The sequence below is a fragment of the Cuculus canorus genome, chromosome 6, assembly GCF_017976375.1.
Source record: "Cuculus canorus isolate bCucCan1 chromosome 6, bCucCan1.pri, whole genome shotgun sequence".
Classification (NCBI taxonomy): domain Eukaryota; kingdom Metazoa; phylum Chordata; class Aves; order Cuculiformes; family Cuculidae; genus Cuculus; species Cuculus canorus.
Genome location: NC_071406.1, coordinates 20,471,903 through 20,487,209, shown reverse-complemented (window position 1 = coordinate 20,487,209; position 15,307 = coordinate 20,471,903). Strand labels below are relative to the sequence as shown.

The window sequence follows — 15,307 nt, the reverse complement described above, 5'->3', positions numbered from 1 at the left end:
TACCACCCTCATTGTAAAAAATTTCTTCCTTATATCTAGTCTAAATCTACCTTCTATTAATTTAAAACCATTACCCCTTGTCCTATTGCAACACATCCTATGAAAATGTTTGTTCCCATCTTTCTCATAGGCCCTCTTTTAAGTATCGAAAGACCACAATAAGATCTCTCTGGAGCCTTCACTTTTCCGGGCTGAATGATCCCAACTCCCTCAGCCTGTCCTCATATGGGAGGTATTCCATCCCTTTGATCATTTTTGCGGCCCTCCTCTGGACCTGCTCCAACAGGTCCATGTCTTCGGTGTGCTGAGGACTCCAGGGCTGGACACAGTGCTCCATGTGAGGACTTACTAGAGTGGAATAGAGGGGCAGAATCACCTCCCTCGACCTACTCACTACACTTTTCTTGATGGAGCCCAGGATACGGTCAGTTTTGTGGTTTTTTGGTTAGTTCACTAGACACACAGTTGTTAAACTCTCTCCACTTAGTCTTGTGTTGCAATCGTGAATCGTGCCCATTTTCTGATTGTGATTATTTCAGGCCTTCTTTAATGACGGTATCCACTGTACAAGAAATGTCCTCTTTAGGAACAGAGATGTACACTTACTTGAAAATGTCTACTTTGGGGTATGAATGTCATGTTAATGAACACCTCACAGTTAAGGCATATAAATTGTAATTTTATGTGACCTTATTATGAAATAGTTTACCGTATTAAATTTTTGCATTCTGATTTGGAGAGGACTGAATTGATCTATGCAAATTACTGAGGTTTAAAAATAACCTTAAATGTGCACATGTTATGGGAAGAAAACGGCTATGAAATTAAATAATAAGCTTCTAGGAAGGGAAGAAAGCAGCAGAATAAAGTCAAGAAAAAAACTTACTGTTGTCTGGAAATGCTGGTGTTGTTAAGTAGGGATGGAGAACATGAAAGGTAAAAAGGTACTTAGACTTTGCAGCTTGTCAGAAGAATTGTGTTGACTATATATGGTATCTTCTATATAGAAAGAATGAGGAGCTTAATAATGAACTCTTTAATTATCTGAATATCAAGAAAGGTGCATTTAACAGTGGAAAATTGAGCGGTAAGATCAGGCCTAGTCCAATGCAACTAGTAACAGTATTTTAGGAAACAGTATTTCCTTTAAGTACTGTACTCGTAAGAGGAAGGAGATTAAGGAAAAAGTCACGGCTGCCTAGAGGAAAGAAAATTCAAATTTTTAAAGTGAAGACAAAAATATTTGGCTGCATGATCAAATATAAAGATGAGAATAAATTTGAAAGGGTGAGTAGTGAGGGTTGAGTAGGACAAAATACATCTATATTACATTTGGGTTTTGTCCTGGTAAATAAATAATATCATTACAGATAAATGCTGATTTAGCTTTATAGTCTACTGGATGGATACTGTTGTAGAGGTTTTTTTTTCCAGTGGGTGGAGAGAGCCTATCTTTGGTTGATTTAACATTATATGACTAATGGGTTCAGCTTCTGAATGAAAACAAGAAGAAATCCTTTCAGTAGTTCCAAGTTATCTAAAAGACAAGTGAAATAAGCAAGACCAGCAACAATTTTTCAGAAGCATTATCTTAAGCTAATTTCTTTTTCTAGCTTGATGACCATGCCTTTGAGTCCTGTCTTGGCTTCTGTAAGGCTTTTGGCGACGCCTGTGAGAATATTCTGTGAAGTTAAACCTGTATGACTTCAAGTAACTTGGCTACAGTATGGACATAAATTGTTGAAACGACTATACTGAGAAGGGTTATTAATGCCACTGCAAAACTGGAATGCTGTGTCGAATGGCATTGCACCAAGACCTGCCTGTGCCCTCTCGATAAATATTTCCGTAATTCAGTAATGGAATACAAAGTATTCTTATTACTTTCACAGATCAAACCAATACTGGAAAGGTGACAAATGCTCTTGACGAACCAGAGGAGTTGAGGAAAAATAGGATGCAAGTCAATGAGAAAATTGTCCAACAAACATGAGTAGAGGATGGGAGATTACCTACGTAGCAGGTGTGCCGTGTTCCCAATGTATGAAATGGAAACCAAGTTTTCAAGAAACCTGTTCTAGAATATAAGGTATTTAACAAAACCATTTAAAGGGATTTGAGTTCTTTTAGTGCCTCATTCGTGTTATACAGCAAATGCATTACATTATTTTTGATACCACTGAAAGGCAATTTCTTCATGCAACCTGTTTCCTTTGCAAACTTGTCAGATTATAAATTGCATATATGAAACATCATTTATCTACTCATTACCAGTTTTTCTTTATAGAAGTAACATTCAAAACTTGTGTAGAATTTAAATTGCAAGGAAACAAAGGTTGTGTTTCACTTGGAGGAAGTACTCTCTTCATGAGCAGTAGTTAAGTGCTACAGGAGCTTCACTCTTTTCTTTTTCTATTCAGTAATCTAAGAAGATATTACAGGAGATAAAGCAATATATGCACTTGTCACTGTTTTCTACAATTAGGTATAGGAGTTCACCTAGTTATTATATTTTGTGTTCAGTTCTAGCCTTGGAAGGGAAAAATTATTCTGTGATTTGAAGTCATCTTTAATATTTTCCTTTTTTGAGACTTCTTTTCTGTTTTAACACAGTTCACTTGAAAGTAGGCTTTTTAACCATGGCTAGTATTGCAAACACTTTACTATTTTTTAATACATTTACTAACTGTTCTTTAAACTACGAGTGATACTTCAGTTTGTATTTTTGTGGGTTTTAATACAATAGTAATTCAGTGTTACTTGTATGCCCTACTAGCTGCCAGAAAGAGAGGGAAGCAGATCTATAAACATTAAGTGACTGTTCTATTCTGTCAAAGATCCAAAATTAGCATTTGTATCTACATATCTTTAAAAATCCTTAAAAGTAATAACAAACCAGCAGTAAGAAAAATTGCAGGCAGTTCAGGTATTAGTTATTGTGTGTCTTCTCTGTGCTTTTCTAGAATCAGTCTTCATTTTTTCCTGAAAAGTAAACTATTTCACAGGAGATTTTTAGAAGGCAGAAGCAGATGTTCTCCTTGGCATAACTTACTCCTCCAGCATGATTCTCTTGAGTAATTATGATACATTCTACCATGTGGTACTTTAAACATAATAATTTCTTTAAATATGTTGAATTACTCTGAGAAATACATGAAGCTGAAAGAACTTGTAGACGCTACTTCCTTTTAAAGAATAATCTACATCTTGAGAATGAGCCTTCCATAATCTTATGCATCTGATCAAGATTTTAATATTAGATTGAGAGGTAGAGGGCTTGAGTTTAGTGGCTGATTTATCAGAACTGCAGCTAGTCCTTTGAAATTCTGCGCGGATCTCTTCTAGGGTTATACTTTATATTGAGCTTTCTATGGAAGAAACATGTAATCTTTTCAGTATTTTATTGTACCTCCTGAATTCTTCAAGCAGGGTTTTCATCACTGAAATATACTGTCCAAAACCACGCTTGTGTCAATAGCACGATAATATTTCAAGCAGTAGTTTAATAATATGATGTTAAAAAAAAGGATTTTTATTAAAAAACTTTGTTGCATTGACAAATTACATTTCTCTCTTAAAAGCTTTCTGAAAAGTTTTTTTAAAGTTAAATACAATATCTGATTCTATCTTTTATAATGTAAATGTTAGCTTGACCTTATATTTTATAAGAGATAGCAATAATAAATCTAGTATGTCTTGTTCAGTTTCTTCCAATTCTGAGGGAGAAAATAATACAAAATTGCCATTTTTTTAAAGGAAGACAAAACTTTCAAAAGTAAAGCATTATCAAAAGGTTGGAAACTGGATGTCCTTCATTTTTGGGGGGAGAATAGAGACAGTGATTTTAAAACTGTACAGTATTCCATACAGAGACTAAAATTACACACTGGTGTTCCCAGGCTTAGCAAACAGTTGTAAAATCCTCTGAAAAGTGAATGCCATGTTTCTGCCCCATCCTCTTCTCATTACATCAACTTTTGTCACTTTATGACCAAAACTATATATTTTGGGTTCCCTTTTTAGATACGTATTTGATCTACTTTTCACACAGTGAGAACTCCCTAGGGATAATGACCTTAAAACAAATATGCTACCTTAAAATATTATGGTCCCAGATACTGTATATGAAATTTTATTCTCAGGTCGCTTGGACTGGCTTGTCCTAAATAAGACTGACTAATGGTGGAAGATGTCAACTGATGGCTGAAGCACTGTGATGTGGCCTACCTAATTGAGGCAGGTGAGGTATCATCTTGGGAATATGAAATCAATTCTGATTTCTAAGAGGGTCAAAGGGACCCTCTTACTCTTTCAGGTAGATGTAGTTATCACATCAAAGTAACAGTGTGACTACAGGACTGTCTTCCTTCATTGAAGGGCTGAATTCTGGACCATAAGAAGTTGACTCGGCACAACTCAAAAGCAGCAATACAAACTGCTGCTACTGCTGTGTTACCGTTTAACTGCTCCAAAGTACGTAGAGAGGGATGAGAATCAAGTAGTTCTTTTGAATGTGATTGTCATTTTTGTCACTTGTTGGTATAAATAGTTTCTGAAGACCATCAAGTAAAATAACATTTGTCCATATAGATTAACTTGTATCCAAATAAAAATCTTTGCTTTAGTATTAACCTTTGCTTTGAGCTTCAGTTATTTCTGTGAGTTAGTAAGATTTGCAATTTAACAGGGGACAGGAGTTCACAATGACACAAAACACTTATCTAAAATGTTGAATTGTGCTACTCTAGGACCAGGAAACAGTTACTGAATATACTCACTTGCCTGTTAATCTAAATATTTTTTTTTTTTTTTTATGTTTTCAAAAGGGACTGGGATATGTAACGAAAGGAAAAAGGAATACGGGAAAGAGAAAGTTAGTGAACTCGGAGCAAATCATGGCTACTACCTCCTTGTCTAGACAACTAGAAATCAAGAGCTGAAGGCCGCCTATTGACTTATTCAAGGCCTGTGGTTAAAGTGTAGACTTGCAATGTTTTTGCTGGCTAAGAAACAAAAATGGGTTTCTGTGGGTTGGCTGGCTGGGACTAAAAGCTGGGCTTCTCCTTTAGCTGTGCCAAGAGGTAAAGCAGAAGCAGCTCTAAATGTTGGCAGCAACCTGGAGCAAGAAAGATGGGGTTTGGGGAAAATGGAGCCACACAAAGACCAAGTGAGGTAAGGGCCAGCCTGTGACTTTGATGTGAAAGGGAAGGAAGAGGCAGAGGTGTGGTCAAAAAGATAGTGTACAGCTACAGTGTGCATTTCAAATGTTTGGGACTGGAGTCAAAAGCCGAAGGGAAATGCTGGGAGAAATAGAAGCAAAAATGCTTTTTGCATGGTCATTTCCAGTATGAGTAGAAGAGCTGTTCCACAAAGGCTGGCTTGCCATTATCCACAGCTTGTAGCACTCAAACACAACTGTGGAAATAAAAATGGTTTCTATAGTCTGCCTACATAGTACATTTTGTGCTATGCATGTAAAACTAAGCCATACAAAAAAAAAGCTTTTGCAAGCTAAATCCCATTTTAGCACCAGAAAACAAGAAATTAAACACTCCGTAGTAATGACATAACAGAGAAATAATTCTATAGTGAGAATAGTAGAGAGTGCTGTATCACCATACCTTAACCAGCTTAAAATCAGTTTAATTTTCCCTTGAGCTATATTTCATTTTGAATCATGTCACCCTCCTTGCAAAACTCCTGTCTCTGATTAGCAGGAAATTTCTGCCAAAATGTCTATTGAAAATATTTAGCTTTGTTCCTTCAGCAAATATCTTAATTTCTCCTGCAGTCAGCATGGTCACACTAGACACTGAAACACGTAAATTATGAGCCTTTACTCTCCTCTAAGCTAATAGATCAAGTTGAAGTGTGTTTGTTTTTTTTTTTTTTAAATGCTGGATTGCACGTGTAGAAACCAAGTGTCACATTATCTACAGCTCTTCTGAATGTCATTGACATTCATGTAAGTGGCATGCTGAAAATCAGAGTTTGTGCAAAGGGGGTGTGTGTCTCTGGTTCTTTTACTACCTTCTTTTTAGGAAAAAAAAAAAAATTAAAGCCATGGTATTATGCTCTTCTCTTCCCCTGTGGAGGGGCGGGGGGAAAGTACTATTACACATACAGCATGTAAATATCCATACATCAATCAGATAGCTCTGTAAACTGCTGATGGTTACCAGAAAAGCCAGCATTGTTGTTAACTTCCGTCTTACCATGCTCTCTTACACATCCAGGAAAGTGATCACAGGTGCTGAAGACGGCTTGATTTCAGGCAAGGACAGCTCAGCCTTACTCCCAGGACAAAGTGAGTCCTAAATTTTGTGGGACATGGTGGCTCTGGGTAGCTCTGCCCATGAACAAGAGGCCCCACAGGTCCTTCGTGGCTCCAAGTGCCCATGACACCATTTACTGCAGTGGGACTTTGCCAGCTTACCATACCTGAGGATTTTGTTTCATCACCCTCAGAAGTAATCACTGATTTACACTAGAGTGAGTATAGAATTACGTGAGTTGTATCAATAGATCTACTTACAACTGAACCTTGGCATTAAGTCTTCATACTTTGGAATTGGCATCCTGATGTCTTGAATTAGAACACTGGTGTTGAAAGTTGTTTTACAAATTTTTTTGTCAGTATGGCTTAGCAAGCCCTGGAGCAGCACCTTAACCATAGTTCATGGCAATGCAAGAAGCAGTCTGACAGCAGATGTTCACCTGTTCCACAAATTAAAACCAAATGCTGGCTTAGATCCTGTAAGAACATTTTTTATAATCTAGCGAACAATATCTGATCTTTATCAGTTTTTGTAAAGGCGACTAATTTAGACATATGTAACTTGTCATTAATACACACTTAAGGACAACTTACCTTTTAAAAAGATGGCAGAGACCTTTGATTATTAATTACTTTCATAATGAAGTATTTCGATCAGCCGTTTTCAAAATAATTAATCGGTTATCCTGAAATTCAACAGTTTGCTTTATATGCCATTCTAGCCATTGAAATGATGCTGTGAATTGTCCACCAGAGAGAGCTGTTGCAAGCTTTTTTCCCCAACAGCTGTTGAAAAACATTCTTTCCTTAACTTAAACGCAAAATTATTAAGTTCACCGTGGTAGGTGCAGATGAATCAAATAGTTTTATTGCATTGGCCAAATAAGTGTAGGCAACAGTATCACTAAAGGGCAAACGGATGTATTTAACGAGGCATTTCTGTTCATTTCTTAAATATTTATATGCTGATTAAATTAAATTAAAACAAATGAACACCAGAACACCCAAACTGAAACTGTTTCTCCTTACACTATCAGACTATGAGAAGAAATGCTTGAAATTTCACAGAGCACCATTAGAGGCTCTGCAGGTCTAGGGGAGGAGCTGCAGCACTAATTCTGGCTCTGTTAGATGAGAGAAGAATGTCTACTGACTGCATAGTAGAAATAAGATGCACGATGCACTGGCAGCCATGATGTAACGTAGAAACCTGTTTTACTTCATTGCAAACAAATGGACAATATATACTGTACAATATATAATAAAAATACAGCCAATACAAGTGCCACTAATTAACAAAAAAACTAATGTTAAGACTTAAAAATGCTCATTTTTGTAATATATACACTGCAGTAATAAGCCACAATAAATACATCAAGTTCTATATCATTCATAATAAATACTGAAAATATAAATACAGAAGAATACAGTTAATTTGAATAAATTATTACAACATAAGGTCTAGGTTAAGTTCTGTTGAATATTATTGTAGCTTATATTACCCTTTGGCATCTTTGATGTTACAACTTTTGTTAAAAAAAGAAAATGAAGGAAATGTGTAGTTCATGAGGCTTAAAATTATTTCCATGTACAGATTTTAAGATGAACTTTCTTTCCCTTCACTTCTTCAAACAGTTTAAAAGTAGCAGTCCAATTAAATATGTTGCTTTACTGTTGAGATCGCCGTAATTTTGGTATGCAAGATCATCTGTAATGGAAAATGTTAAGTACTTAACATAATTATTTTTCTCAAAAATTACTAGTAAAGTTAGAAGTAATGTACAAAGTTTAAACAAATGTCTGCAAATGTCTGGGTTTGTTTGTGTTTTTTACAAAAAGCTATCTATTCCTGTATATGGAAACAAATCAAAATAACCAATTGCCATGTTTTATGTTAACAGGTATTAACAAGTACATTTGTATTAATAACTCTATTTGTAAAAGGTTATTACACCAGAATGCAATTTAACTTAAAAGATCAACTTTACTAAGACAATATTACAGGCTGAGGCTCTTAGGAACGGATTTGTAATCTACAGAATTTGACTATTTTTGCACTGTTAAAATGTCTAGCGCTTATTATACATCAAACACTTTTTAACATGTTTCACAAACTACACTTCAGACATATTTCCATAGAAGTGCCTACAATCAGTCAATTAAAAGAAGGGCCCAGTTGTTAAGCATCGTTTACATGGGCATTGTTGTGTAAGAACTGAAGTAATGGTATTTGTGTGAAATGGTTTGAAAAAACAGCTTGTTTGCTTCTGGTTCTGTTTTAGGAGAACCTCCTGCCAGTGCACACAAAGATGCGGTCTTCAAGAAGCTGAAAACTTGTGCTCAATCTGTGTATCACAGGCTCACAAATGGATGTCTGGCTCTTCGCAGTGATCCCCCAGTACCCCAGCAAGGTTGACCTTCACCCATAATTCAAACCAAAAGTTCATTTTTAAGAACATCTTTAAAAAGTTTAAGATGGAGAACCTAGAAGAATTAGCTGCCATAATGTACTGTCTCATTTGAATATCTCAAGCTAAAATGCTAATAAAAAGGACACCTATTTCTTCTTTCCTTTTAGTGCCTCTTGTTATTGGAAAAGCATATTTTATTAGAACATGTGCCTGGGAGCAGAGTTTACTAAAATCAATATTGAATATGATGTTGCAGTTGACATAGGCAAAGAAAAGACATGGTAACAATGCTTCTAGGGTGTTGCTTTGCTTTGTAGATTTTACCCCATGCTTTTGGATATGTCTTTTATTTAATGTCTGCCTGTATGCAACTGGTATGGAAACATGATACTTCCTATTTGCACCGAGTTCATTTTTGTTTTAAAACATATTAAGTAGCATAATTACTACTATGTTCTAACTTAGGCAAGCTTGTAGTGAACATGCCTATACTTTTCCATCCTTGGTCTGGGGATATCTTAATTTCCTTTTTTCCTTCCTTCCTTTTCTTTTGCCCTTTAAAAGAAAATCCAACTCTAGCCTTCATCCTTCTTTTCCTCTAAATTGCCCTTTCTGTACTCCTGCCCCCGCCCCACTCCAGGACGTATCCAGCCATGCCTCAACATAAAAGGTTATCTCAATCATTGTGTTAGAACAGTGGTGTTCATTAGTATCTTCCACCATTATTCCTGCCCATCGAAAATAGCTAATCCAGTCTTCATGGCTTGTTGGAAAAGTGCACAGTTAGAGAAGAACATACATGTGAGGCAAATGCCTTCGATTTTCTTCTGTTTGACATTCATTCATAGAAACCTAAGTAAAATAAGCATCATTGCTAAGATCCAAATTAAAATAATTGAGTAAAAAAATGATGTTTGCCTTGTGACATTTTTTCCCTCTCCTCCTTCCAGGTCCTGGATAAAGGGCTGTCATCTTCTCAAATGAGAACCAGTGAGAAGTAGCAATACAAAGGGTCATGAATGTGGTTCTTTAGTCAGGGGACCTTCTGTTCAGCAGGTATCCTCCTAACCAGAAAGACTATATAGCAGTACAGCAATACACATATTTTAACTTTTTAAGATCTCATTCACGTCCATTTTATAAAAGGGTAGTTTTAATGTATTAGTTATTACTTATATTTGAAAAAAAAAAAAAAAAGAAAAAATCATAACAGTAGTTTGAAGGAATTTTTTTTGTTGTCCTTAGGTGATGGTTTTCTGATTTCCCTAATCTTGGATTTTCATCCTGTACTGGGCCGTGCTGTATCAAGAATGACACTCTTCTCCTGGATCCCAGGCACACACCTCAGGAGAAGAGGATCCCTTACCACATCTCTGCAGCCTGTGGGGTAGGTTTCTGTCCTGTTTGTGTGTATGGAAAGGGACAGACACCCCACCACAACTGCTCCCTCAGGACTTTCGTATTTGGAGCCAGCGTGGGCGGTGTGTGATGATGACATGCACACTAGTTTTCACCACAGTTCCAATCTATCTACATACTAACATTAAGTGTAAAATAAAAATTAACTGCCTTAGCAAAATAAAGCACAGTTAGCACAGAGGACACTAGAGTCAGCCTCGTGCTCAGTTTCAATAAAATGCTTTACTATACAACAGACCTTTCCCAAACATTAAGATAATGGGAAGAAGGAAGAAAAAAAAAGAAAATACTTAGGCTGCAAAACAGACATTTCGCATATTGGATGTTCTTGTAAAAACTAGAATTCTTGGTATCGGCCATTAGGGTAGCAGAAAGTTCTCAAGGATAACTTTCCTCCTTAACTGAAAACAACACTCTGGCACCTTTATTAGCAACAAAATTAAAAGCTGCCTCTGATTTGGGAGTGGGACGAGACAGTGAACAGGAAGCACTTATGAAGAACTCAAGTATGTGTTCGCTCAGCTGTCTTTACAACTAAATCACATTTTTCATCACAATGTTAGTGCTCTGGATTTCACGCTTCTTGGAAAAAATGGACAATTAATAATTTGCACAGGGACTGATTACAGAGAACAGCAAAATTAAGGAAGATTTTAAAAAAAAATTTGAAACATTGAAAAGGCAAATGCTGAGATTTCTCATACCAAGGAACATGATAATGAACTAGACTCTGTTTTGAAAATAACAGTAGCTTTGTACCATTTTAAAAAAATAGTAATCAGATTTAATATTTTAGAAATAAATTCTATAGAATATATTCTCTGAGTTAATGCTAGTTTTTCTATGTATTTTACATGAAATGTTCTGCAACCATAATAAAGATGACAAAATTACACTTTAGCTCCAATGGGAAAGCATAACAACCCTAAATTCTTAAGGATTTCTCATATCATTCTCCTCTGTCCCTGACTACCTCAGGAAATTAAATAACCAGCACATTGAACATGAGTTTATACAACTCATGAGCTGTAACACGGTTTCTTATTTAGCAAATGCCTTTTAAAACACTATCATGGGTCTCTCCTTGCCTTAGCTCTGAGTAGGGGCACCAGCTTCGCTACAGGAGCAGCCCAGACAAGGAGATTCAACTGAGAGAATTCAGCTGGCAAAAGAGGACAACACACAGAGGAGTCAGACTGCCTGTTGCCGCCAAGTATGGTGTTGCAGACACACTACAGTCTGGCTGCTCAAATGTTAAGCACTCAACAGGCAGATGTTGTATATTCAACACAGCTTTCATTCTAATTTTTACTATGAAATTTATTGTTAAACTTTTCCTCATTAATCTGGTCCACGGAAAGGACAGCTTGCTTTTGTTGTATTTCACATTAGCTATAAAATTTTGTTTTCCTCTGAGCTGGACTGGGCTTTATTGGGAAAGTGACTTAGTTTGCAGTACAAAAATTTAGTTATGATGCCAAAAAAGGGAGGGAAAAGAACAGTATTTTGCCTGTTCTATAGAATTATTTTTTTATCACAATATCTCCAAGTACCTTAGAAACCAGAGCATATCGAATGGCACTGACATGGCAAAGCCAACAGAACCCAGGTCTCCTCTGTCTGAGCCCAATTCTCTCTGTCCTGTGTATCTCACTTCTAGCAAAGACTTAGGAACATCTAAAATATAAAAAAAAAACCCAACACATGTTCTGTTTTGCATACAAATGTATGTATACAATCTTTAACAAACTAGCTGTGTTTCATGAAGATAACCTCTTGATTGTGAGGCAGGGAATGTCGCATGATGGTTTGTTAGGACATTTACTGAAACACAACATCCAGTCAGTAACCACACAATGGATACTACGTGCAATTTCTGCAGAACTTGGACAAAAGGCAGGATCACATCATTAACTGACTCCATTAACAGACCAGTGAGCAGGTGAAGCCGTATTTATAGCAACTGACGGTTACTGTGATAGTGTAATCAGTGGCCCTAAAATAAATAAATGTCAACTCAAATTATGATCCACTAGCAGAAACTTATGTAAATGAATAACAGTAAACCTTTACAAATTTAAACTTTCTAATCTAAATGGCATACAGCTTAAAGAATATTTTTTTTAAAAAAGGAAATAAATATTAGAAAGTTTTACTGACCAGCTTTTGGTTTTTAAATATGTGCCAGTGTGCATGAGCTATAGTTCTTGGGAAACAATTGCAATTGCTGCCAATTTTGACAGAAACATTCTATTTTTATGTCTAAAGTCAGTTAAAGCTTTATATATAAATGTTAACAATGCATTTCTCCCAGTTCGCATTATAGGCAAAAAGGCATCCAGTTTTAGATGCTGTTCTAGTGGTCTTTTGTGTGAAAATTCTCTTTTATTTAGCAGAGGGAAATGCTTTTGTTATGACTCGTTTTTCTGAACTACGTAGTGTAATTGTACTACCGATATATTACCTGGCTTTTCAGCAGTGATTATCAGTAGCCAGATATCTTAGGAAATAAAGCTCATATAGCTTTCTATAAAGTAAACATGAATGCAAATGATATACAGTGTCAATAAAGAAGCAAATACTGCTGTTTATCTTTTAGTAACATAATACTTCTAGCATGCAGAAATAAGCTTACCCAAAATGAAAGGAATGATTATCAACAGGAACATTAACCAACTAGGAAATGGGACACATCATATATTATTGTGAACTATCCCAGAAAATAACATTAAAACGTTTTCCATCCCATGATTTATTTTTCCTTATAAAAGAGTACTTTTTTCTTCTGAACAAAACCTGTAAGTGTACTCAGGGCTGTGACTATATATATATTTTTTTTTTTTTTTTCACTCTAGTCAACTTATATATGCTAGAAAAGGCCTTAGCTTTATTTGCTGGTAGGGAATTTTGCGGGGAACAAGTTTAGCCTATATTGAAAAAAGAAGTTTCTGGGTTTTTTTGCTCAGTATGAGTTTATCTTTGTTGATGTTCTTATTGTATCTACTTGGAAATCTCCATGAATTATAAGCAGACTTGACATTGTGACTTCTTGTAAGAACTGAACAAGACCTGTTTGCTTTGTATCCCAAGATCAAATCTTGATCACAAACATCAGATTGGATCAAAAGAGAAGCATTACTATCTGCATTATCACCAGGATGTTAAGAATATTTTTCACCATAAAACGTATCTTTAATTTCTCTAAGAGCTTTTTCAACGTACATCTTCATTCTGCATGTTTTACTTTGTGACTCCCAGGAATTAGCTACTTTAAGCAAGGGAAAATAGCATAGTGCTTTCTATAATTCTTTCTATAGTCACTGTCTTCTCTACCATCTCTATTGCAAGCTACTGCTTGTTATCCTATGCTGCAAGCTTTGGAGAATTTAGCTGTACTCACCACCCCCAATGCTCCAGTGGCATGGAACATATACATCTAAGTACTCAGAAGTTTATACAGATGCTAGTAATAAGGAGGCCTGGGGTCTGAAGCCTGTGCCAATGGAAACATTAAATAACCATGATCTCAGTATTTTAAAGCTAGCTGAGATGCGTTTTACAAAGTTAATCACTTACTGTGCTTGCTAATATTATTAAAGATATTTTTCTTGTGAAAGCACAGAGGCCAAGAACGTAATTTCTTATTGCTCAGTAAGGGGGTGAATAATGAAACCAAATATTTCATTTAACTTTCCCCTGAGAGAAATACTGTGGTAAAGTATGCGTGATCTTCCAGTAGGCAACACATTCTGAGGTTAAAGAAAGAGCTGCTACTGATTCACAGCTGCTGTCCCAGTTCACAGAGAAAGGATTTGTGCTTTTGGTGCTGGTGTTGATTAAGAGTGCCAGACTTTAACCTGCTGTTAATGCAGGATGCCTGTATACACAAAGACTTGTTATATTTGCCCATAGAATATCTTGAACAGAATAGTATTATTCTCATTCTTAGATGCAGAGGTTTTTTATGAGCTAACATGTTTCTCTTTTAAAAATAAAGATGGTTATTTGCTATACAGAATAAGAATAGATGTGGTTACCTAGCTAGTCACCCTTTAGAGAAAGAGACTAGAGTGTTCTGTGACTAAGAGGAACAGAAGCTGAGGAACTGCTGAGCCAAATAAGCAACAGGATTGTACTTTCCCAGGAGATGGAATACATTGCAAGTGTGGAATCTAGTTCCTAGAGAACTGAGACTTTACAATGCAGTTCATATAAAACACGTAGGACTTCTTGTGGAAATAAGTAAATAAAAAAATCTTTCCAGCTACTACATGGAGTAAAAATATTATGCTAATTTAGCATAAAAATGAGAAATCACTTTGCCCAGATTTCATATAAAAACAATTAAGTCAGCTTATTTTTTTAAAAAACAATATTTTAAATCTGGCAGTTTTTCTAGTGGAGTAGAAATGATGTTTTAAAGAGCTTCTAACCAGAAGAGTCACAATTACAGAGCTAAAATTTACACTGTGTTTACATGCATACTGTTAGCCATCTAGATCTGACACAGATAAAAACTAAGATGCTGATCCTTATTTTGACAAACAACACAGGTCTAAACTTCAACCCGCTTGATAAGCAAGAAATAAAATTTCAGTATTAGAACAACAAAAATGTTAAAATAGATTTCAAAATCAGAATAAGGCAGTGGAGAATTACCAGTGTACAGAAATGCAGGTTCCTACACCTCCTTTTCTATAAGAAAGTAAGATTGGTTAATAACTAAAGGTTGAGATACAAGTGGGTATTTTAATTCCCATTCCATTTAAAAACAAATTAAGTACAAGGTATGATGCACATGCTATTTTGCTTGCAAACTTTAGCAGATATAAAATTTCTGAAGCTATGTTTCCTCACTGAATGTACAATCTACTGGTTCCTAAGTAGACCAAATGACTCTGTGAATTTGAGATACGATCCTAAGTCCACAAAAGCCAGTCTCATATTTCATAAAAACTGCTAAATATTTAGGAAATCTAGATGCTTCCACATTTTTTTAACATGCTTCATTTAAAACTCTGATCACCCAGACTCTGCTTTTATAAATTACCTGCTGACATATTCATAAACTGGCTTGGGAAAACGTACAGGTTTTGTTACAATGAACTTTAAGATCTTACATACACCTCAAATTCTGGAGCTATGGCATTTCTCCAAAATAGTTCACAGTTCCCACAGTTAATACAGTACTGTAAAATGG

The 15,307-nt window shown here is 35.8% G+C and overlaps 1 protein-coding gene across 5 annotated transcripts in view; it reads right to left on the bottom strand.

The window, feature by feature from the left end:
* Positions 1 to 6,881: 6,881 nt before the first annotated feature.
* The window catches only part of CSRNP3 (cysteine and serine rich nuclear protein 3), a 106,019-nt gene continuing 97,593 nt past the window's right edge, over positions 6,882 to 15,307 (bottom strand). For all 5 annotated transcript variants that reach the window (XM_054069232.1, XM_054069233.1, XM_054069234.1 and 2 more), the window contains one exon: positions 6,882 to 7,985. The gene's annotated coding sequence lies outside the window, so the exon portion shown is untranslated. The remainder of the gene's footprint in view (positions 7,986 to 15,307) is intronic.